The sequence below is a fragment of the Xenopus laevis genome, chromosome 7L (genome assembly GCF_017654675.1).
Source record: "Xenopus laevis strain J_2021 chromosome 7L, Xenopus_laevis_v10.1, whole genome shotgun sequence".
Taxonomy (NCBI): domain Eukaryota; kingdom Metazoa; phylum Chordata; class Amphibia; order Anura; family Pipidae; genus Xenopus; species Xenopus laevis.
This window is the reverse complement of record NC_054383.1, coordinates 131,676,309-131,700,107: the sequence shown is the minus strand read 5'-3', so window position 1 is coordinate 131,700,107 and position 23,799 is coordinate 131,676,309. Positions and strand designations below refer to the sequence as shown.

At 41.4% G+C, this 23,799-nt stretch overlaps 1 protein-coding gene across 3 annotated transcripts in view; it reads left to right on the top strand.

Annotated features, from left to right (window-relative positions):
* Positions 1–4,096: 4,096 nt before the first annotated feature.
* b4galt3l2.L (UDP-Gal:betaGlcNAc beta 1,4- galactosyltransferase, polypeptide 3 like 2 L homeolog) overlaps positions 4,097–23,799 on the top strand; it is a 63,362-nt gene continuing 43,659 nt past the window's right edge. For all 3 annotated transcript variants that reach the window (XM_018226638.2, XM_041569744.1, XM_018226640.2), the window contains exon 1: positions 4,097–4,296. The gene's annotated coding sequence lies outside the window, so the exon portion shown is untranslated. The remainder of the gene's footprint in view (positions 4,297–23,799) is intronic.

Sequence of the window (23,799 nt, the reverse complement as noted above, 5' to 3'; positions counted from 1 at the left end):
GCCTTCTGAAGAAAGGCCTATTAAAATGTGGAAACCTGACATCTTTCACCTTTTTTTCAGGTACTAAAAACCAGCTAGCCCTTGAACTGACGGAACCCCTGCCGTGTAAGTAAATAAAGAAATAATGTGAAAATAAATGCTATTGATACAGAAGCTACATCTAACAAGCTGGTAATATATATATAGTGATGATTATTGTATGCTACATGTCTTCCATAACCCTTAAGTAGGCTTTCTCTAGCAGTACTTATGATTTACCAGGGATAGGCCATAAAGGCAATTCCTCTGTTATGGACTTAAAAAACTTGTAAATAGCACACATTACAACGGATGGATCATATGGACACATCAGATCGGACTTGATTGAACTAAATTGATAAAAACTTTTGCAATTTTTTTTTAAAATTCAGTAATTTTTCACAATCTTTTGTACCATAACGTATAAGGTTTGACTGTCACTTTAAGAGTTGAATGGGGGAGGTTCCTGACTTGGAAGAGGGTGTTTATTCCCATAATACCCTGCATTTTGTACACTTGAAAAAGGGTTTGACCCGAAACTTGAAGGGGCATATTTATCAAGGGTCAAATTTCGAATTAAAAATAACTTCAACATTCGAATTCAAAAAGACCAACCGAAATTAAGTCGAAGTTTTTTTTTTTGGTCGAATAGGTCAGTTTTCGATTTAATAGCTCCGTATTTGGCCGAATTTGAATCATACAAATCGAAGGAATAGCACTTTCAATCGAATTCGATTCAAAGTTTTTCCCCAAAAAACCTTTGATTTTTCAAAGTCCACCAACTCCAAATAGGTTCTAGGAGGTCCCCCATAGGCTAAAACAGCAAATCGGCAGGTTTTAGATGGCGAAATTGAAGCATTTGAGCATTTTGGATTTATGCTCGGTTTTATCAAGTTTTCCCAATTCATTCGGATTATTTTATTAATACATAAGTTCAAAACGAGCATGGGAGTTTGGTTGTGGTTTTTTATAATAAAATATGAGACAAATTCCGATTTTAATAAATAATCCCCTGAGTGTGGAAACCTGGAATGCTTGACGAAATGCTTGTTCCTTTTAAAAAAGTTAATTTACTTTGAAATAGACACTTAGAGGCCGATTCACTAAGGGTCGAATATCGAGGGTTAATTAACCCTCGATATTCGACTAGGAATTAAATCCAACGATCGAAGGAATATCCTTCGATCAAAAAAAGTTAGCCAAGCCTATGGGGACCTTCCCCATAGGCTAACATTGACTTCGGTAGCTTTTAGATGCCGAACTAGGGGGTCGAAGTTTTTTTTAAAGAGACAGTACTTCGACTATCGAATGGTCGAATAGTCGAATGATTTTTACTTCGAATCCTTCGATTTGAAGTCGAAGGTCGAGGTAGCCCATTCAATGGTCGAAGTAGCCCAAAAAAAACTTCGAAATTCGAAGTTTTTTAACTTCGAATCCTTCACTCGAAGTTAGTGAATCGGCCCCTTAATATGCATTATATAACAAAAATATATTCCAGTGTGAGAACCTTGCACCCGTGTGTATGAGCTATGGTTGCCACCTGTATGGTATTTTACTGGTAAAAATAAAGCTTGATGCCAATGTTATTAATAAGAGAAAAAGGCAAAAATATAGGAAGGCCAGCATTTTTTCCAGAAAAGGTGGCAACCCTAGTGTAAGCCTTTAGCCCAGGGGCCCAGAAGGGATATCTGTGGCAAATGCCAGAGGGGCAGCTGTAAGTTGCCATAAACACTCATTCTTTATTGGGCTGGTGGGGGCTGTTTGGGCCTAGGTAGGGTTGCCACCTTTTCCCTAAGGGAACTCCTGGTGGGGGTGGTCCAATGATATCACAGGGGAGGGGTGGTGACATTGTGGGCAGGGCAGTGATGTAGCGCATGGGGTGGGTGGAGCTATAACGTGGTGATCGGCAGTTCACCGCGTCAATCTTAGGGAATCCTGCCCAGTTTTCCAAAATAGGAATACTGGGAGGGCAGTTTTGACCAGAAGAGCCCTCCCGAAAACAGGTGGCAACCCTAGACAGTAAAGGAATTTGCAAGGGTAACTGAATGTGGAAATAAAAAAAAACTTTACATTTTCCCACAAGGTTGCAGAGTCGATAGTCCCTTCAGCGCGAATTTCCCCTGAGGGTGCCCCCCTCCATCCGACAAGATTGCATGCATGTGTATACTTTCTTCAAGCCAATTACCCTAGGGTTGCCACCTTTGTGACTACCTAAACCTGAACAAAGTGGGCAGGGCAGATAGCATTGGCGGTGGAGCAGTGATGTTCTTGCAGGCATTTACTAAAGCAAATAAAGTTCTGTCTTGCATAAAAGGGCATTAACTCAAGGGATGAAAACATAATTATGTCTCTTTATAGGTCCCTGGTGAGGCCTCATCTGGAGTATGGGGGCAGTTTTGGACTCCAGTCCTTAAGAGGGATATAAATGAGCTGGAGAGAGTGCAGAGACTAAGTGCAACTAAACTAGTTAGAGGGATGGAAGAGTTAAATTATGAGGGGAGACTGTCAAGGTTGGGGTTGTTTTCTCTGGAAAAAAGGCGCTTGCGAGGGGACATGATTACACTTTACAAGTATATTAGAGGACATTATAGACAAATAGCAGGGGACCTTTTTACCCATAAAGAGAATCACCGTACCAGAGGCCTCCCCTTTAGACTAGAAGAAAAGAACTTTCATTTGAAGCAACGTAGGGGGTTCTTCACAGTCAGGACAGTGAGGTTGTGGAATGTACTGCCGGGTGATGTTGTGATGCTGATTCAGTTAATGACTATAAGAGGGACTTGGATGACTTTTTGGACAGACATAATATCAAAGGCTGTTGTGATACTAAACTCTATAGTTAGTATAGGTATGGGTATATAGAATTTAATTAAAAGTAGGGAGGGGTGTGTGTATGGATGCTGGGTTTTCATTTGGAGGGGTTGAACTTGATGGACTTTGTCTTTTTTCAACCCAATCAGAGATAATATCGTGGAGTTATGATGCTGAGTCAGGATTATTACATCACTTATTTGCAACTGGCTAGATTTATGTCCAGTTTAAATGGGACAGAAAGTTTTGAACGCACAGCCCTTTGACAAACTGAGATGTCCAGTTGAAACCCACACGGCTGGAAATCCTCCATCTATCTATTCTGACCGATATCCTTTAACTACAGGTATCGGATCTATTATACAGACATCAGTTCTCCAGAAAGCTCTGAAATACAGCAATGCTCATTTAGAAAAACATTTTGATTATTTGCTTATTTCAATGTTTGTGTAATAACAAGAAATGAACTGCACCTGATAATAAGTAAGCCATGTGACGGTGAGTATCTTTGTATTCAATTGGTTTTCATATATTGGCCAGATTATTGTTCGGGTTTCACAAGGCTGAAAACTGAACAGAAAGTTGAGACACGGACAGGCCTTAGAAAAAGCGAACTGTTTGGATCACAAGTGAACAGGTGGCAACCCTAGGCCTAGGTGCAGCTGAAATGCCAGGGCTTGTTTTTGATTTTTAGTCCTGACCTGCCTCCTTCCACAGGAACAACAACAACAAAAAAAAAACAGATTTTTTTTTATCTTAGACTTTTGAAAAAATTGGTTTTAAGGCCAAGTCATTTTCAGGCAAAATGAGTGAAAAGGGTGGTCTCCCCCCCCCACATTGTTTGCTCCAGTTCTTGTAACCCATAGCAACCAAACAGCAGTTAGGCGCTAGAAGGTCTGCAGTTGGAAATGAAACATGTCAATGGTTGCTAAGGGTTACTAGACCTAGCAGAAAGTAACCTTATAATGAACTAAACGGGATTATTGATTTACAATAACTACAGGAGAAAGGGAAAACGAAAAGTTTGAGCTGCGTATAATCAAGCAGAGAAAAGTGTAAGAGAAAAGCACTTTATTGGGGTCACACTTTCCCCCCTGTCAAGCTACACTGACTTCTGTAAACAAGGAAACAGACAGAAAGGACGGCCGTTGCCATGGTTGCCAAGCCAAGCACAACCAAGCAGGGCATGCGCAAAGAAGGCTCCTGACTAACCAATGAGAGGGCTTGAAGGCGCGCGCCTATTAATTCCGCTAGCGCGCACCCGCGTTTATTTTCGGCTTCCACAAGGGGAGTGAGAAACACGTGACGCAGCGAGAGGAAAGCCGAGTTGTTAGGGGCCGCCCCTTCCCATGTGACCGAGACCCCTTACCTCCCGCCCCTCAGAACGGAGCTTACCCAGACCTCACATGTGAGAGATTCACCTCGTTCCCGGTTTCCACCGAGAGTTTCCGGAGCTCGTTCGTACAGGTGAGCTTTGGCCACGCCCTTATAACGGGCTATAACGAGAGCGGGGCTTCTTGAGAAGAGCAGCGCCCGGGTGTCCCACAACTCCTTCCGCTTCCCTCTTGTGTTTCCTTATTGTCTGTGAGGGGAGCCCCTCTGTGTCTGGGGCCTCTTTATCTGCTCCGCCCCCTCAACTTCTCTTATTCTACTTGTCCCTTTACTTTCTACTTGTCTCCCTTCTTATTTCTTTCCTTCTATTCAGCTCTCGCTTATTTCTTTCTTTCCTTCTATTCAGCTCTCACTTATTTCTTTCCTTCTATTCAGCTCTCGCTTATTTCTTTCCTTCTATTCAGCTCTCGCTTATTTCTTTCTTTCCTTCTATTCAGCTCTCACTTATTTCTTTCCTTCTATTCAGCTCTCGCTTATTTCTTTCCTTCTATTCAGCTCTCGCTTATTTCTTTCTTTCCTTCAATTCAGCTCTCACTTATTTCTTTCCTTCTATTCAGCTCTCGCTTATTTCTTTCTTTCCTTCAATTCAGCTCTCACTTATTTCTTTCCTTCTATTCAGCTCTCACTTATTTCTTTCCTTCCTTCTATTCAGCTCTCACTTATTTCTTTCCTTCTATTCAGCTCTCACTTATTTCTTTCCTTCCTTCTATTCAGCTCTCACTTATTTCTTTCCTTCCTTCTATTCAGCTCTCACTTATTTCTTTCTTTCCTTCTATTCAGCTCTCGCTTATTTCTTTCTTTCCTTCTATTCAGCTCTCGCTTATTTCCTTCCTTCTATTCAGCTCTCGCTTATTTCTTTCTTTCCTTCTATTCAGCTCTCACTTATTTCTTTCTTTCCTTCTATTCAGCTCTCACTTATTTCTTTCTTTCCTTCTATTCAGCTCTCACTTATTTCTTTCTTTCCTTCTATTCAGCTCTCACTTATTTCTTTCCTTCTATTCAGCTCTCACTTATTTCCTTCCTTCTATTCAGCTCTCACTTATTTCTTTCCTTCTATTCAGCTCTCGCTTATTTCTTTCCTTCTATTCAGCTCTCACTTATTTCTTTCCTTCTATTCAGCTCTCGCTTATTTCTTTCCTTCTATTCAGCTCTCGCTTATTTCTTTCCTTCTATTCATCTCTCGCTTATTTCTTTCCTTCTATTCAGCTCTCGCTTATTTCTTTCCTTCCTTCTATTCAGCTCTCGCTTATTTCTTTCCTTCCTTCTATTCAGCTCTCACTTATTTCTTTCCTTCCTTCTATTCAGCTCTCACTTATTTCTTTCCTTCCTTCTATTCAGCTCTCACTTATTTCTTTCTTTCCTTCTATTCAGCTCTCACTTATTTCTTTCTTTCCTTCTATTCAGCTCTCGCTTATTTCCTTCCTTCTATTCAGCTCTCACTTATTTCTTTCTTTACTTCTATTCAGCTCTCACTTATTTCTTTCTTTCCTTCTATTCAGCTCTCACTTATTTCTTTCCTTCTATTCAGCTCTCACTTATTTCCTTCCTTCTATTCAGCTCTCACTTATTTATTTCCTTCTAATCAGCTCTCGCTTATTTCTTTCTTTCCTTCTATTCAGCTCTCACTTATTTATTTCCTTCTATTCAGCTCTCGCTTATTTCTTTCTTTCCTTCTATTCAGCTCTCGCTTATTTCCTTCCTTCTATTCAGCTCTCGCTTATTTCCTTCCTTCTATTCAGCTCTCGCTTATTTCTTTCTTTCCTTCTATTCAGCTCTCGCTTATTTCTTTCTTTCCTTCTATTCAGCTCTCGCTTATTTCTTTCTTTCCTTCTATTCATCTCTCGCTTATTTCTTTCCTTCTATTCAGCTCTCGCTTATTTCTTTCCTTCTATTCAGCTCTCACTTATTTTTTTCCTTCAATTCAGCTCTCACTTATTTCTTTCTTTCCTTCTATTCAATTCTCACTTATTTCTTTCTTTCCTTCTATTCAACTCTCACTTATTTCTTTCTTTCCTTCTATTCAACTCTCACTTATTTCTTTCTTTCCTTCTGTTCAGCTCTCACTTATTTCTTTCCTTCCTTCTGTTCAGCTCTCCCTTATTTCTTTCCTTCTATTCAGCTCTCACTTACTGTTTTCCTTCTATTCAGCTCTCACTTATTTCTTTCCTTCTATTCAGCTCTCACTTATTTCTTTCCTTCTATTCAGCTCTCACTTATTTCTTTCCTTCTATTCAGCTCTCGCTTATTTCTTTCCTTCTATTCAGCTCTCACTTATTTGTTTCCTTCTATTCAGCTCTCACTTATTGTTTTCCTTGTCCCCAGCCCCCCTATTACCCCCTTGTACCAAACAGACAGTTTCATTCTCCATTTAGTCTTGTCTGTGGGGGAAATAAACCCCCACTATTTGGTCTTTGTACTTCAGGCCCCGCTCCTAGAGTGTTATTGGGTGTGAAGTAGCCCCCCAGCTCCATGTTTCTAAGCCCCCCCCTTATTGTCTACGTTTCCCCTACAGACTGTCCATGTCTTCTGTTCTGCCAGTCAAATCCCCATCTTGTCTGTATTTCAGCCCCCACCTCCTGGCTCATTGTATGTGGTCCCCCCAGTTTGTGGTGTCTGAGCCCAACTTATTGTCTCATTGCCCCCACCTAAGTGTCAGTTTGTCTGGATCCCCCTCTTTATGTCTGAGCCCAACTTATTGTCTCATTGCCCCCGCCTAAGTGTCAGTTTGTCTGGATTCCACTCTTTATGTCTGAGCCCACCTTATTGTCTTTCTTCTACTCTTCACAACCCCCCCCAGCTTTCTGTGACTCCGCCTTCACCCCACAGTGGCAAATGCCCCTAACTTTTTACTTGCCCCTCGGTACAGATTGTGTCCCCCACAGTTCACAGCAGCCATCTTCGTTAAACTTCGGAAGCAGATCTTCATTTTCAGCGCATGCGCCGTTGTTTGGGACCGGAAAATTACTCCAATGGCGCTGAAAATGAACATCTGCTTCCGAAGTTTAACGAAGATGGCTGCTGCATCTTCGTACCTAAGCGGTAGGGTTTTCTATGTTATGGGTTTGTTTCTCCTTTAAACCCCCAGTTTTTGCCTGTGCAGCCATTTCCCCCCCTATGAGTAGGACCCCCAGCTATTATGTCTCTCAATTCCCTCACATTCAGTCTGACCCCCTCACTCCCCATTTACACACGTGTGTTCATCTCAACTTTTTTTGGTTTTACCCTCGACACCTGACCCTTTACCTCTCCCCCCCCCTTTTGTTGTTTATATGAAACTGAAGTTATTCTCCTTGTTTTTATGTGGTTCCCCCCCCCCCAGCTGAGTGTCACTTTAACTTGCCCCTGCCCCCCCCAGTGTGTTTTACTGACCCTATGAGTTCCCTTACACCCCTGTCTGACCCCCTGTTTGCTTCTGTCTGTAATTGCCCCAGTACTTCTGTCTGATTTCTCCAACCCCCAGAATATGTTTTAACTGCTACCCTCCACATTTGTGTCACTGTTATCCCACTTTGTGTTGTGTGTGTTGTGTGTGTATATACAATTATTGTCTACATTTTACCCTCCAGACCTGCCTGACCCCCAGCCTGTTTGCTTACCTCTGTATCACCCTTTGAAGGTCCCCCCCCCCCCATCACCTTTACTATTTGCTTTTTACTCTACACACCCATCTGTCTGGCTTCATGCTGTGTTTACTTTTTTAATGCAACTTTTATACCTCCTCATTTTGCCATTTGCACAAGCCTAAGGTTTTAGAACCCACCTTAACGTCTGCCTTTTACCCTTCTTAATGCTGATTGGCTGCTCTGGGCACCTGCCCTTCTGCTTTTTGCCAGCAAAATTGACTGCCACCCCCCTGTGCCATCTTCTCCCACATCTCATCCAGTGTGTTGTTCTCTGGCAGTCGTTGTTGATCAGGTTCTGGCTGGATCGAGTCTGCTTCTCGCTTTCTTCACAAACGTTCCTAGTTGGCAGTTGGTACCAAAGAGACTCACAATGTGACAAGGACAAAGTTGGTGACTGCCAGGCCCGATACACAGATAGAGAGCCAGTCCTTTGCAGTTGACCCAATTTCTCTTCTTTTTTTATGCACTCATTTCCTATTCATATAGTTATGTGTTGAAAAGTAATTTTAAAGCGTATCCCCAGTGTTGTGTATGGAATATCTGAGGTTCAGAGTAAGATCAGAAAATACATTTTACTTTAAAATAAACAAAAAACTGATCACAAAGCAACCTATTGCTGCAACTGTCAGTTGAATGAAAAGGTGTGGAAATAGGTCGTAAGGTTGATCCAGAGACTGGTGGGATTGTCATCTTGGGGGCAGATTTACTAAGCTCGAGAGAATAGTTCAAATCAAAAAATATTCGAATTTCGAAGTAATTTTTTGGGTAATTCGGCCATTGAATTGGTCAAATTCAATCGAATCGAAGTAAAAATCGTTCGACCATTCGATAATCGAAGTACTGTCTCTTTAAAAAAAAAAACCTTCGACTTCATACTTCGCCAAATTAAAGCTACTGAAGTCCAATGTTAGCCTATAGGGACCTTCCCCAGCACTTTTCTAAGTTTTTTTTTTTTTTTTTTGGTCGAATAAATATCCTTCGATCGATGGCTAAAAATCGCTTAGCAAATAGAACGATTCGAACGATTTTTATTCTATCAAAGCTTTTGCGCTAAAATCATTCGCATTCGAAGGATTTTACTTTGAGGTTCGAATTACTTGGAGTCAGGAAGAGATTTTCCCCCCTCTGAGGCAAATTGGAGAGGCTTCAAATGTCTTTTTGTCTTCCTCTGGATCAACTTGCAGTTAGGGTCGAATTTCGAGGTGATGGGAGTTTTTTTTTTTTAAACTCCCATCACCTCGAAATTCGAATAAAAAAAGACCAACCGAAATACATTAAACAAAATATCAAAGGTTTTTTTTTTGGGTGAATAGGCCGTTTTCATTCGAATTCAAATCTTGCAAATCAAAGTAACATTGTATTCGATTGAATTAGAGTCAAAGTTGTTTTTAAAAAAAGCCTTGATTTTTCAGTCCACCAATTGACTCAAAATAGGTTCTAGGAGGTCCCCCATAGGCTAAAACAGCAATTCAGCAGGTTTTAGATGGCGAATGGTCAAAGTTAAATTTTTAAAGAGACAGTACATGATAAATTCGATTTTCAAATTTGAATCGAATTTGGACTATTCCCTAGTCGAAGTATGCAAAAATAGCTCGAAATTCCAATTTTTTTAATTCAAATTTTCACTCCGACCCTTGATAAATCTGCCCCATAATGTTGAACTTGAAGGATGTGTGTCTGTTTTTTCAACCTCATTTACTATGTTTCTATGTTATATTAGCATAATGCTACTGTATGTGCTGCTGTGCCAGAGGCAAATTGAAACGTTAATGGAAAATAAATTAGACACAGTCAGAAAGCAACTGTCAACTTGGTATAAAGGGGTTTATTTATTGATGTCCAAATATTTGTTTTACTATAAAATCAGAATTTTTAGTGGGGAAAAAAAAAACCTGGATTTTTTTGTGATTTATTATACCCTAAGGATGGAAAAAGTCCAAATCTGAAAATCTGGCATCTCAGACCTGCCAAGGTTGTATATAAGTCAATGGGTTAGTGAGTTTTCAGATGGAAAATATGAAAAAGTCGAATTTTTAGTACGGTTTTCACAATTTTTTTCAAGTTTTTCCCCGCACTCAAATTTTTCAGGAAAATGTATTGATAAATAAGTAGGGATGCACAGAGTCCATTATTTTGGATCCGGCCAAATCCTTCGTAAGAGATTCGGCCGAATACTGAACCCAATCCTAATTTGCATATGCAAACAGGTGGGAAGGGGAACATTTTTTACATCCTTGTTTTGTGACAAAAAGTCATGCAATTTTCCTTCCCCGCCCCTAATTTCCATATGCAAATTAGTACTCGGATTCAGTTCAGTATTCGGCCAAATCTCTTATGAAGTATTCTGAGGTTCGGCCTAATCCAAAATACTGGATTCGGTGCATCCCTACTGATTTATCAATACATTTTTCCTGAAAAATTTGAGTGCGGGGAAAAAACTAGGGTTCGGCCGGGCTGAAGGATTTGGCCTAATCCGAATCCTGCTGAAAAAGGCCGAATTCTGGCCGAATCCCGAACCGAATCCTGGATTCGGTGCATCCCTATAAATAAGGGGAAATAACCCGTGTGGATTTGGTCAAAGTATATTTCAGAAAACATTTAGTTATTGTGGATCTTGTGAGAAAAAGGGATCTTCGTTGGGTTGATTTAACTAAAGGCATAAGCTTCTTATTCTGTAAGTGGGCTTGTCAGTGATATGATGCTGCTTAGCTTATTATGTGGAGCTGCTCTTGTCTGGACTTGGGACTCTCTTTATTTATTTTGTTGTTTTTAAAGGCCAGAAACACACAGAAGAAGAGGCGGATTGTTATGCCCGCTGTTTCCGTCCTGTGTTTAATTCTTTCTTTTGCTTTGAAGCAGAAGTCCTGATTTTTATTGCGGCCCATTTGCTGTAAACTCTGGTGTCCCTGCCCGTCTTTTATCTGGTCTTTTGTGTTCACTGTAAATTCACATAATGAATTTTCGTAACTTGGAATTGAAACTTGGAAAAAGGGAAGGTATAATTAAAAAAAGAATTCAATGAATTATGCAGAAGTTTGTGCAGTAACCAGTTTGGAAGAATTCGCTCAGGTAAACAGTTTCGTAACTTCTGCCTCTTAAAGATATGTATAGGTGACAGGCTGAGAATGTGATATAAATCATATTTTGGTTCAATTGTTTGAAAATGAAATACAGGCATAGGATCTGTTTTCTGGAAAAGGGTTCTCCAGAAAGCTCAGAATTATGGAAAGGCCATAGACTCTATTATAATGAATAGATACACATTTTTAAAAAGTATTTCCTTTTTCTCTAATAATAATAAAACAGTATCTTGTACTCGACTCTAACTAAGATAATCCTGTTGGGTACAATTAATGTTTCAATTGTATTTTAGTAGACTTAAAGGAATTGTTCGGTATAAAAATAAAAACTGGGTAAATAGATCCGATTTAAAGTTTTTCCCCCAAAAAAACTTAGATTTTTCAAAGTCCACCAATTGACTTCATATAGGTTCTAAGAGGACCCCCATAGGGTAAAACAGCAATTCGGCAGGTTTTAGATGGCGAACGGTCGAATTTTTAAAGAGACAGTACATGATAAATTTCGAATTTTCGAATTCGAATCGAAATTGGACTATTCCCTAGTCGAAGTACTCTAAAAAATAGCTTGAAATTTTTTTTTTTCATTCCAAAATTCACGTAGACCTTTGATAAATCTGCCACCTAATGTATAAAGGCTGGAGTGACTGGAGGTGTAACATAATAGCCAGAACACTACTTCCTGCTTTGCAGCTCTCTTGGTTTCCACTGAAAAATTGTTGGAAGGTGAACAACGCCTTTAAGGCACAGAGATCCTAATTACTATTCAAAAGAGCCGCACCCCCCTTCCGAGTAAGTGTAGCAGTGTGGGTGAGGTGTGCACCCAAAGACAATTCTGTCACTTCACACACCCTGCAGCGACTCCTCAAAATTACACACTGTGCGCAACGTTCTCTCGCGAACGTTACCACGGAACGCTACAAGTGGTTTCCATAGTAACAAGATGCGGCCCTGGGACGTAACACGGCCTCCGCCAGCTGGAAGTGGAGCGTGGGCGTGGCTTGAATTCCAGCACCAGGGTTTGGCTAAGGCTGTTGGTTTCTGTGTCAGCCTTATGTGGGGGCTGTCCCGCTGCCTGAGTGGTCCCCGTGGATGGCTGCTTCTTCCTGCTGGTGAGAGACACTCTGGGTCCTAAAGTTGTCAGGCAGATTTGTGTATGGATTACAGCGATGTACAGGGGCTATATGGGGTGTGCAGGGCTGCCAGGGGGCTGCATGGGCTGTGCAAGGGGCTTTATGGGGTGTCCAATGTTGTGTTTTTTTTTTTTTTTTTTTTTTTTTTTTAAAAACCTTTATGGGGGCCCCTGGCGCCAATGTTTTTTTTTTTTTAACTTATAGAGGGGCCCTGGTCACCAATTATTTTTTTTTTTAACTTGTAGGGGGGCCCTGACCACCAATTTTTTTTAAAAAAAACTTTATGGGGGGGCCCTGGCAACACAGTTTTTTTTAACTTATAAGGGGGCCCTGACATCAATAGCTTTTAACGTGTATGTGGGGGGGGGTTACCTTTTTAGTGCTGATGTCCGTGTGGTCTTTTAACTGTGATTAGGGTGGGCGGGGCCCCAAAAATATTGTTGTACGGGGCCCCCGTAATTGCTAATGGCAGCCCTGCCTATTTTACTATATTCAACAATATCTTTTGTTATTTGTGAATATCCAGTTTCTCTGTTTTTTGGAATTTCCGACTGTTCGGCTTAACGGGCAGTACCAATCCCTCTTAAGCTGGCCATAGACTCAAAGATTCGCTCGTTTGGCGACATCGCCAAACGAGCGGATCTTTCCCCGATATGCCATAAACGGCATGGCTATATCGGGGGTAATTCGAACGTTCGGCCGTATGGCCAAGGGGCTCCGACAGGTCGGTCGGTTAAAAATGAAACCTTCCTGATTGATATCGTGGCCAGATATCGATTGGGAAGCCCCCGTACACGGGCAGATAAGCTGTCCAAACGACCGATATCGGCAGCTTTATCTGCCCGTGTATGGCCACCTTTAGGCTCCAACCATTGAAGCCAACTGGTAGAGGTGGGGGGTGTAGCCCCAGCCCCTTATCTTGTATTTCGCTGACCTAATGTTTGTGACTTTCCAACCAGTTCTAATTATAGAGCCGATTGTTCAAATTCAGGGCTGTCCAACTGGCGGCCCGCGGGCCGACCCCCTTTATATGGCCCTCCACATCAAAGTCTGCCTGCAGTGTCTGTTTACCATATATAAACTTTAAAATGTATCACTACAGAGATTGACTGGCCCCTGCATTGTTTAAACCTCAAATTCACATTGTAATCCCCTGTATTGTTCACACTTGTGACACCTCTATTGTTCACATCCTAAAGCCCCTGTACTGTTCTACCTGAGACCAGACTGAAACTGCCACATTGTTCTCCTGTTCTCACCTTATTCAAAATGCTAATGAGCACCAGCCCTGTGTCACTGTATGTAGTACATATTAGACTGCTCCTGATTCCTGTCTCCTGCTCTGTTCTGCTCCTGTTCTGCCTTCCCTATGCTCCCTGTGTGTGTCGTACTTAGGTATTTGTTCTGGGGGTTTGTTAGCATTTGAAAATTATTGTTAGTGGCCCCTAAGGTAACATAGTAACATAGTAAGTAAGGTTGAAAAAAGACACATGTCCATCGAGTTCAACCTTTTTTTTTTTTTTTATTATTATTAACTACCTATCTGCCAGTTGATCCAGAGGAAGGCAAAAAACCCATCTGAAGCCTCTCCAATTTGCCTTAGAGGGGGAAAAATTCCTTCCTGACTCCAAAATGGCAATCATACTAGTCCCTGGATCAACTTGGACTATGAGCTATTTCCCATAACCCTGTATTCCCTTACTTGCTAAAATGCCATCCAACCCCTTCTTAAAGCTATCTAATGTATCAGCTTTAAGGTGTTTAATCATATGCTGGGGTACTGTATTATACACAGGGGAGGAGGAGGCATATGGATTTATGGGTATGTTTTATATTAATTAACTTTTTTCACATATGAGTGACATCCTTGCCAGGACAGACACAAGGTAGTTTGGCCCCTAGGCAAGAGCTTCAATCAGTGCCCCCCTGTCCTGCATTACAATTTCCCTCCTTACCATGATGGTTTTTAAATAAAGAAAGCAAGAAAATGTACAACACTTTTTAATTTATATTACTGCCCCCTGTACCTGTACCAGCAAGCTCAGCAGCCATTCATCATACAGCCCTCCTGCAGCCATCATGTTGCCCCCAATCTTTACCTGTGCCAGCAGCAGCCAAAAATAAATCTGATCACATCATATTGTCCCCAAGTATTTATGTACCCGTGCCAGCGCCCAGCAGCAACAGCAAACATATGGGCCCCAAATCTGTACCTGGCTGTACATTTAATGTAAACATTAAATAAAGCCAATAGGCTGGTTTTGTTTCAAATAAGGATTACCGTATATACTCGAGTATAAGCCGTCCCGAGTATAAGCCGAGGTACCTAATTTTACCTCCAAAAACTGGGAAAGCTTATTGACTCGAGTATAAGCCTATGGTGAGAAATGCAGCAGCTTCTGGTAAGTTTCAATCTCGTTTTTGGATGACTATTCTTAGGCGCCGGCTACTATTCGCCGGCGACCGTTTTTGCGCTTGACCCGAGTATAAGCCGAGGTAGAGTTTTTCAGCATATTTTGGGGGCTGAAAAACTCAGCTTACACTCGAGTATATACGGTAATTATATTTTAGTTGGGATTACGTGCAATGTACTGTTTTGTTATTACAGAGGAAAAGGAAATCATTTTACTTGGATAAAATGAAGTCTATAGGAGACTAGCATTCTGTAATTCAGAGCATTTTGGATAACGGGTTTCCAGATAGCTGATCCCATACCTGTACAGGTATAGTATCTGGAAACCCGTTGTCCAGAAACCTGTATTGCACTGGCTATTTATGTTGGATTTTGTAGCGATTTGTAGTTTCTGTAATGAAAAATTTGCCAACAGCACAACTTTTAAAACTAGTTAATACCTGACAAAGTTGTATAAAACCACCCTCTGGTTCTCATATAAAAAATTAATTTATATTGTGATTCTGATTGACGGGACTGATAATTGATTTCCCACGACCTTGGCCACATAGATCAGTGCTAACTTGTTGCATATTCAACTCGGCACATTTGCTTTTATCCGTCTATAAGGAATCCCATCTCTGTGCAGCTTTGTGGTGCTTAAAGGGGTTGTTCACCTTTAAATTAACTTTTAGTATGATGAAGAGAGGGATATTCTGAGACAATTTGCAATTGGTTTTCATTTTTTATTATTTGTGGTTTTTGAGTTACCGTATATACTCGAGTATAAGCCGATCCGAGTATAAGCCGAGGTACCTAATTTTACCTATGAAAACTGGTAAAACTTATTGACTCTAGTATAAGCCTAGACACAACTACAGCCCTGTCTCCCAGCAGCGCACCTTCCGCCAAAGAGACTCCCCCAGCGATCGACCGGACTTCTTTGCAAAGTTGATGGTGACAGAGAATTGTGCAGAGAGTGCTGTGTGTCATAAAACCATCACTGATCTTTTGTATAACCAACAGATGGCGCTGTGTGATATTGCCATCACTGTTAATCCTTTATTCAACCAACAGATGGTGCTGTGTGATATTGCAGTTACTGTTATTCTTTCATATAACCAACAGATGGCGCTGTGTGATATTGCAGTCACTGTTATTCTTTGATACAACCAACAGATGGTGCTGTGTGATATTGCAGTTACTGTTATTCTTTGATATAACCAACAGATGGCGCTGTGTGATATTGCAGTCACTGTTATTCTTTGATATAACCAACAGATGGCGCTGTGTGATATTGCAGTTACTGTTATTCTTTGATACAACCAACAGAGGGTGCTGTGTGATATTGCAGTCACTGTTATTCTTTGATACAACCAACAGAGGGCGCTGTGTGATATTGCAGTCACTGTTATTCTTTGATACAACCAACAGATGGCGCTGTGTGATATTGCAGTCACTGTTATTCTTTGATATAACCAACAGAGGGCGCACTGTTATTCTTTCATAAAACCAACAGAGGGCATTGTGGGATATTGCAGTCTCTCCCCAAGTGAACTGTTGGTATAGGAATGATTAAAAGTGACTGCAATCTCGGCTACTGCCCGCTGACCCGAGTATAAGCCGAGGTAGACTTTTTCAGCACATTTTGGATGCTGAAAAACTCGGCTTATACTCGAGTATATACGGTATTTAGCTTTTTATTCAGCAGCTCTTCGCTTTGCAATTTCCACTATCTGGTTGCTAGGGTCCAAATTACCCTAGCAACCACGAATTGATTTGAATAAGAGACTGGGATATGAATAGGAAAGGGCTTGAATAGAAAGATGGGTAATCTAAAGTACCAATAAGAATACATGTGTTTTAAGATGGCGTCAGTGACCCCCATTTGAAAGCTGCAAAGAGTCAGTAGAAGAAGACAATTCAAAAATTATTAAAAAAAAAAAATGAAGGCCAGTTGAAAAGCTGTTGGGATTTGCTATTATTTAACACACTAAAAGTTATGATATATAATAGAAGTAAAAAATATGGTAACCTTGGCTTAAATACTTAAAAGACAAAGGAACAGTAAAACAATAATGCTGTTCTCTACCTTGGTATTATTATTATAGGTTCAAACTCACACAATTGTGACTATTCGTACCCTCCCCTTTTGTTTTCTGTATCTCCCTTGTTTATTTTTTGTTTATTTCAAAACTGAAAAAAATAAAGAACCCAATAGGCTGGTTTTGCCTCCAATAAGGATTAATTATATCTTAGTTGGGATCAAGTACAATCTACTGTTTTATTATTACACAGAAAAAGGAAATCATTCTTCGCCGCACTTCGCCAGGCGAATTTTCGCCAGGGCTCCGCAAATTCACTAAAATCCGAAGTTGCGCACAGGGGTAGCGTAAGGTTGCGAAGTTGCGCTAGCGTTGTTTCGCTATATAAAGCGAAGTTGCGCTAGCGAAGGCTAATTTGCATACGGCGCGAAATTCAAATTTCAATGGAGGAACACGTATCTGCACTACAAATGCCTAGAAAACCTTCAAATCAGCCAATAAAAAATTTATTTTGCCCTACACATGTGCCCACTGACTAGGTAAGTTGCCATGAGTCAGGAAATGTAGGGGGGAGGAAGGGGAGCCCCAAAAATTTTTCGATCTTTTTCAGCCTATCAGCCATCATGTAGAAAACACGCCAGCGTTTTTTGGGACTTAGAAAAAATTTTGACTTTTTTTGAAACAATCCCTATCTACTCTATTGCGCTTCGCCAGGTCTGAGGTGGCGAAGGAAGTCTAGCGTAAAAGGTAGCGTTCGCTACACTGCGCAAGTTAGTGAATTTGCGTAGTTTCGTCGCTAGCGAAGATTCGCCTGGCGTAAGGTTGCGAAGTAACACTAGCGAAACTACGCCAGCGTTCGTTAGTGAATTTGCCAAACGCTAGCGAATTAACGCTAGCGTTCAGCGCTTCGCGCGTTAGTGAATTTGCCCCTATGGGAGGTGGCCTTTCCGTTACTTGTAGCTTTCTGGATAGCGGGTTTCCGGATAACTGATCCCACACCGGTACTGATTTTATAGCCTGATTAAAATTGTTTTTAATTGCTTATTATGGAACGCAAGTAGCTCTCTAAACGGAAAAAGCTTTTGTTTTTCTGAATTCTGTTAAACAACTACCTCAATACAGGTAGGCACATTTATCAAAGATCGACTTTCGAAATCATGTGAGTTTTTATAAACTCCCATGAACTTGAAATTCGAAATCTATCAAAAAAATTTAATTGATGAAGATGAATAGGATCGACCCGAAAACTCGAATCGAATTCAATTTGAGTTTTAAAAACTTTTCTGAAAAAAAAAAAAAAAAAAAACTTGAATGTCAGCAAGACTGCAAACAACTCCATATTGATCCCTGAAAGTCTTCTATTGACTCAAACAGCAATTCGGCAGCTTTTAGCTGGCAAATAGAGTAATTTGAGTTCTTAAAGGGCCAGCGTATGATAAATTTTGAAAATCAAATTCAAATTTTTTTAAAAAGTCGAATCAAATTTGTATAACTCCATAGTCGAATTTGAAAGTTTTGACCATAATTTGAATTTTCAATTCGACCAATGATAAATCTACCCCATAATGTGTAATTGATCTGTGTGCATTTTACAGCTGAACTTGAACTCTAAGACGCATGAACTTGACCCATGACCGTTTATGTGGAATCTTGTCTTTCTACTTGCCTTTCCGCCTTGTTTGAGAGTTCCACATAGCAAGTGATGAAGGTTCATGCTTCTCTTGTTAAATACCAGTGTAAATGTATCTTAAGAGTGCATCCAAGTGACATTGATCTCCACTGACACCTTTGACTAAAGTCAGCATTTCACACAGCCTTCGTGGAAGTGTCACTTGGGTTTTCGGGCAAATCTTACATTAGTGTCGCCATCGTGAGCCGAATGCTTCCACGTGTGTGATTTAGTGGTTTGTTTTCTGCTTTAGAACTGGCTAATGTACAGACTGTAAGCAAACTTAGGGGCTGTTCCTGCTGAATTGTGCTTAGTACAGGGGAATACGTATGCTGCTATAGTTTTATGGTATCTCTCTGTACAGGCTACGAGCAAACTTAGGGGACTGTTCCTGCTGAATTGTGCTTAGTACAGGGGAATACCTATGCTGCCATAGTTTTATGGGATCTCTCTGTACAGACTATGAGCAAACTTAGGGGCTGTTCCTGCTGAATTGTGCTTAGTACAGGGGAATACCTATGCTGCCATAGTTTTATGGGATCTCTCTGTACAGACTCTGAGCAAACTTAGGGACTGTTCCTGCTGAATTGAGCTTAGTACAGGGTGGCACAGGTTGACAAAAAGTTGTCCCATGTCGAAGCTGATCCTCTGTACCGCCATCACTTCGGGGCAGGCAGGTGTATATAACTTAAAGATGACGGTCGGGGCAATGCCAGCTCCTGCTAGAATAGTGCTGCGCCTGCCTGAACCCATGCAACCTGTGCAACTCTAGTTGCTATATTTTTATGGTACAGCTTTGGGACCTGATATCCAGAATGCACGGGACCCAACAGTATTGTTTTTCCTTCAGTACGGATTAACTATATCTTCGTTGGTATCACATCTAGATATGGGATCATTATCCAGAAACGCGTTATCCAGAAAGATTTGAATTATAGACTCCATTTTATCCAAGTATTCCAAATTTTTTAGAAGCAATTTCCTTTTTCTCTCTAATAATAAAACAGTAGCTTGTTCTTGATCCCAACTAAGATATAATTTGACCCTTATTGGAAGCAAAACCAGCCTATTGGGTTTATTTAATGTTTACATGAATTTCTAGTAGACTTAAGGTATGAAAATCCAAATTACAGAAAGATGGCTTATTCAGAAAGCCTCGGGTCTCAAGCATTCATGGATAACAGGTCTCAGACCTGTACAAGGTTCTGATTTATTATTACAGAGAAAAAGGAAATCAACTCAAACAATTTGAAGTCAATGGGAAATGGCCATCCAGTAATTTGGATCTTTCTGGATAACGGATCATATACCTGGATCTGGGGCCGTTGCAGCTGCTGGTTTATATAATATCAAACAGAGATCATATATATCCATATTGACTTTTTTTTTTTTTGGTTAAATGCACAAGCTTTTAATGCGGACAGGGCCCCGGGATAACAAATCAATATTCCATTCATGTTTAAATTAAACACATCAGGCAGCTTGATCAGTTACACAATGCCGGAGCGGCTTCCCCCGAGGAGAGGAAAGCAAGGCTATCAAGTTAATCAATCAATCAGCCAGATATCGGCTACTGTAACAGCACTTCAATACGACTATCTGCAAATGACAGGAACAAAACAGTCTTCTTTGTCACGAGATTAATCATTACGCCGCAGAAATGTGTCCAAAGTCAAACCGTTATTTGTAGTTAGAGTTAAAAATGCCACATTTATTTAATTCCATAAAAAAAAACCTTACTACTTAAAGGGGACCCGTCACATTATACCAAATCCAATTTTATCACTTTAGGCAAGCAAAATGTACTTTAATTACACTATATAAATAATTCCAACCTTGTTTCCTTCAGTCTGGGAATTCATATTTATAGCAAGCAGGCAGGAGCCTTTTTTTTTTTTTTTCAAAATGAATCAGTTAATAGAGCTGTTCCAGCAGAATTCTGCACTGAAATCCATTTCTCAAAAGAGCAAACAGGTGTTTTTATATTCAATTTTGAAATCTGACAAGGGGCTAGACATATTGTCAATTTCCCAGCTGCCCCAAGTCATGTGACTTGTGCCTGCCTGGAGAGAAATGCTGGGGTAGCACTATTAACTGAAAAAAACATGTTTTCCGATGACAGGATCCCTTTAAGCCTTGTATCATCTCAGAATCTTGTTTGTGCACCAGAATGGGGGGACCTGATGTCCATCCCCATGTACTGGCTACACAATTAAATGGTGAAGAGATTGGGGGGAATGTGGGGAGAGCAGTGACATGTAGGAAGTGCTGAATGGAAAGTGAAAGTTATTGTCTGCCCCGCCTCTATGCCTAAGGCGTATAGACGAGGGGCAGACAATATTTGATTGACAGTTGAGATTTTTAAATGAGTTTACAACAGCTATGAATACTTTAATTAAAAAAGAATTTGAATTTCATGCTTAACATGAAAAGGACTTTTATTATATAGATTTTTATGTCTAGATGACAGGCCTTTAATAAATAATTAGCACAGCCCTTTCTCCCTAATTATTGGCCCACTCCCGGTCAGACAGGGTCTTACACAGGGTCCAATAAGCACACCCATGTACTGCCAGATTAACCAGAATGGAACCTCCAAAAAAAAAGAATGCTCATACTATATGGAACAAACTCTACCACCCAGTTAAGGTGGCCATACACAATAAGATCTGCTCGTTTGGTGACCTTTCCCTGATATGCCCACAAACGCCAGAGTGATATAGGGTTAATCCGAACGTTCGGCCTTAGGGCCGAATGATTGGATTATACATAAGAAATGGGTGCAGACGGGTCGTAGGCCCCTATCAACTATCTGATTCAGTCCTTGATCGCAGGAAACCTCAAACCTGCCCGATCCATTCCTGGCCGATTATTGATCAGGGAGACCCGTCACATGGGCAGATAGGCTGGGGAATTGGTTTAAGGGCTAGTCCACACGGGGAGATAGCGACGCGTTTGCGGTCGCGGCGACAAAGCGCCGCGACCGGCGCAGGCGACAGTTTTGTATGGGCGCCTATGTAAAAACGCCTGTGCTAACCACACGAGGCGATGCGCTTTTCAACAGTCGCCTGAAAATGCCTCGCCAGGCTTTTTCAGGCGACTGTTGAAAAGCGCATCGCCTCGTGTGGTTAGCACAGGCGTTTTTACATAGGCGCCCATACAAAACTGTCGCCTGCGCCGGTCGCGGCGACTGTCGCGGCGCTTTGTCGCCGCGACCGCAAACGCGTCGCTATCTCCCCGTGTGGACTAGCCCTAAAGGACAGATATGGGTAGCTTTTATCTGCCCGGCCACCATTACACCCTGACATGTCCTTGATCTGCCCAAACCCGACCACCACAAGACCCTTTGTTTTTGTGATCTGCAAACATCTAAAGTACCAGGGGGGCCCCTGACAAACTCCCACCTGCCCTCCTCGTATAGCTTTCTGTACCGCTGATTTAGGCAAAGAAAGTGACCTCTAACCAAAGTATTCTTTTCGTTATAGTTAGACCAAGCTTTTCTTGAAACCATCGTTTAAATTTACGATGTGTCCATCCACTAAAAAGACCAAGTGATGTTGTCTAGTTGAAGCCAGGAAAACTGAGGGGAGCTGCCTGCTTGGCCCTGCAAACATAGATATATTTCACTGTGACCAATGAAAATCTTTTAACCTGGCCGATCAATTTTCTGACAGATGTCGGACGAAAAATCAACTTTTTGTCAACCTGTGCCAGTATAGGTATTCCCCTGTACTAAGCACAGTTCAGCAGGAACAGCCCCCTAAGTTTGCTCATAGTCTGTACAGAGAGAGCCCATAAAACTATGGCAGCATAGGTATTCCCCTGTACTAAGCACAATTCAGCAGGAACAGCCCCTAAGTTTGCTCATAGTCTGTACAGAGAGATCCCATAAAACTATGGCAGCATAGGTATTCCCCTGTACTAAGCACAATTCAGCAGGAACAGCCCCTAAGTTTGCTCATAGTCTGTACAGAGAGATCCCATAAAACTATGGCAGCATAGGTATTCCCTGTACACAATTCAGCAGGAACAGTCCCTAAGTTTGCTCATAGTCTGTACAGAGAGATCCCATAAAACTATGGCAGCATAGGTATTCCTCTGTACTAAGCACAATTCAGCAGGAACAGTCCCCTAAGTTTGCTCATAGTCTGTACAGAGAGATCCCATAAAACTATGGCAGCATAGGTATTCCTCTGTACTAAGCACAATTCAGCAGGAACAGTCCCTAAGTTTGCTCATAGTCTGTACAGAGAGATCCCATAAAACTATGGCAGCATAGGTATTCCCCTGTACTAAGCACAATTCAGCAGAACACATACACGGATACAGACCTTAACAAAGTTCCAGCATAGGTACGCCACTGTAATATGCTAATTTCAACAGAACCCTCCCCAAATTTGCTCATAAGTTGTCTCAAGAGATAACATCAGCACTTGATTCATGAGGTCATGGCTTCATTTCCTATTTAAATTCCTAATAACATCGGGCGTCCCGTGTAAGAACATAAAGAATGTTAATCTGGCAAAATGTCACGAGTGTTAGGGCGAGGTATTTTGGGTAGTAAGTCCAGGGTCGGACTGTGGGCCCGGGGCCCACCGGGACTGCTGTCCTGCGTGAACGCCGCCCTGCACATGTGCAAATCGCCGCATGTCTCCGAAAAATACTTTTCTTTTTGTGTAGAACTTATCGTCGGGAGAGGGGGGTCTGGCCCGGTGGGGGCCCATAAGGGTCAGGACCACCGTTTTTTTCTGGGCCAGTCCGACACTTGAGTAGGTCACGAGTCTTAGAGCAATTTTTTAGCAACAGCTGTGTGTGTTTTTCTTGGAATATTTTCAAGCTCCAGGGTGGGTCTGTCTGCAGCTTGTTTGTCTGTACCTGTTAAAGAAAAATAATACACCTGAATATTTGCAGGACTGTTGTTTTTATAGGAGAGCAGCCAACTTCTTTTTGAATGTTTTGTGTTAAGTTCCCTTTGGTAGTGCTATGTATTGGCTCTAATGTTTGTGATCTTGCTACAGAAACTCTTTGTAGAAAGCAGACCTATCAAATATAAACGTCACAGGATCGCATCTGATGTAGGGAGAAGAAAAATACTATACGTTGCACACTGTGAGAAAACTGCACAGAAGTGTCAATTGTTGTAAGGGGTTTATTCAAGTGTAAACTTATTACAGGTGTGGGACCTGTTAAGGCAGAGACACACGTGGAGATTCAGGGGAGATTAGTCGCCCGGCGACAAATCGCCTGTTCTTCGGGCGACTAATCTCCCCGCAATTCCTTCCCGCCAGCTAGAATCTAAATCGCCGACAGGATGGCACTCGGATCGCTTCGTTTTCCTTGTGAGGCAACTTCGGATGACTTCGAAAAACAAAGTGCTCCAAGTGCCACCCCGCTGACAATTTAGATTCTAGCCTGCGGGAAGACAGTTTGCGGAAATTAGTCGCCCAAAAAAGAGCCAATTCGTCACCGGGTGACTAAATCTCCCTGAATCTCCACGTGTGTCTCTGCCCTAAGTCTACTCGAAAATCATGGAAAAATTAAACCCAATAGGCTGGTTTTGCTTCCAATAACGATTAATTATATCTTAGTTGGTTGGGATCAAGTACAAGCCACTGTTTTATTATTACAGAGAAATAGGA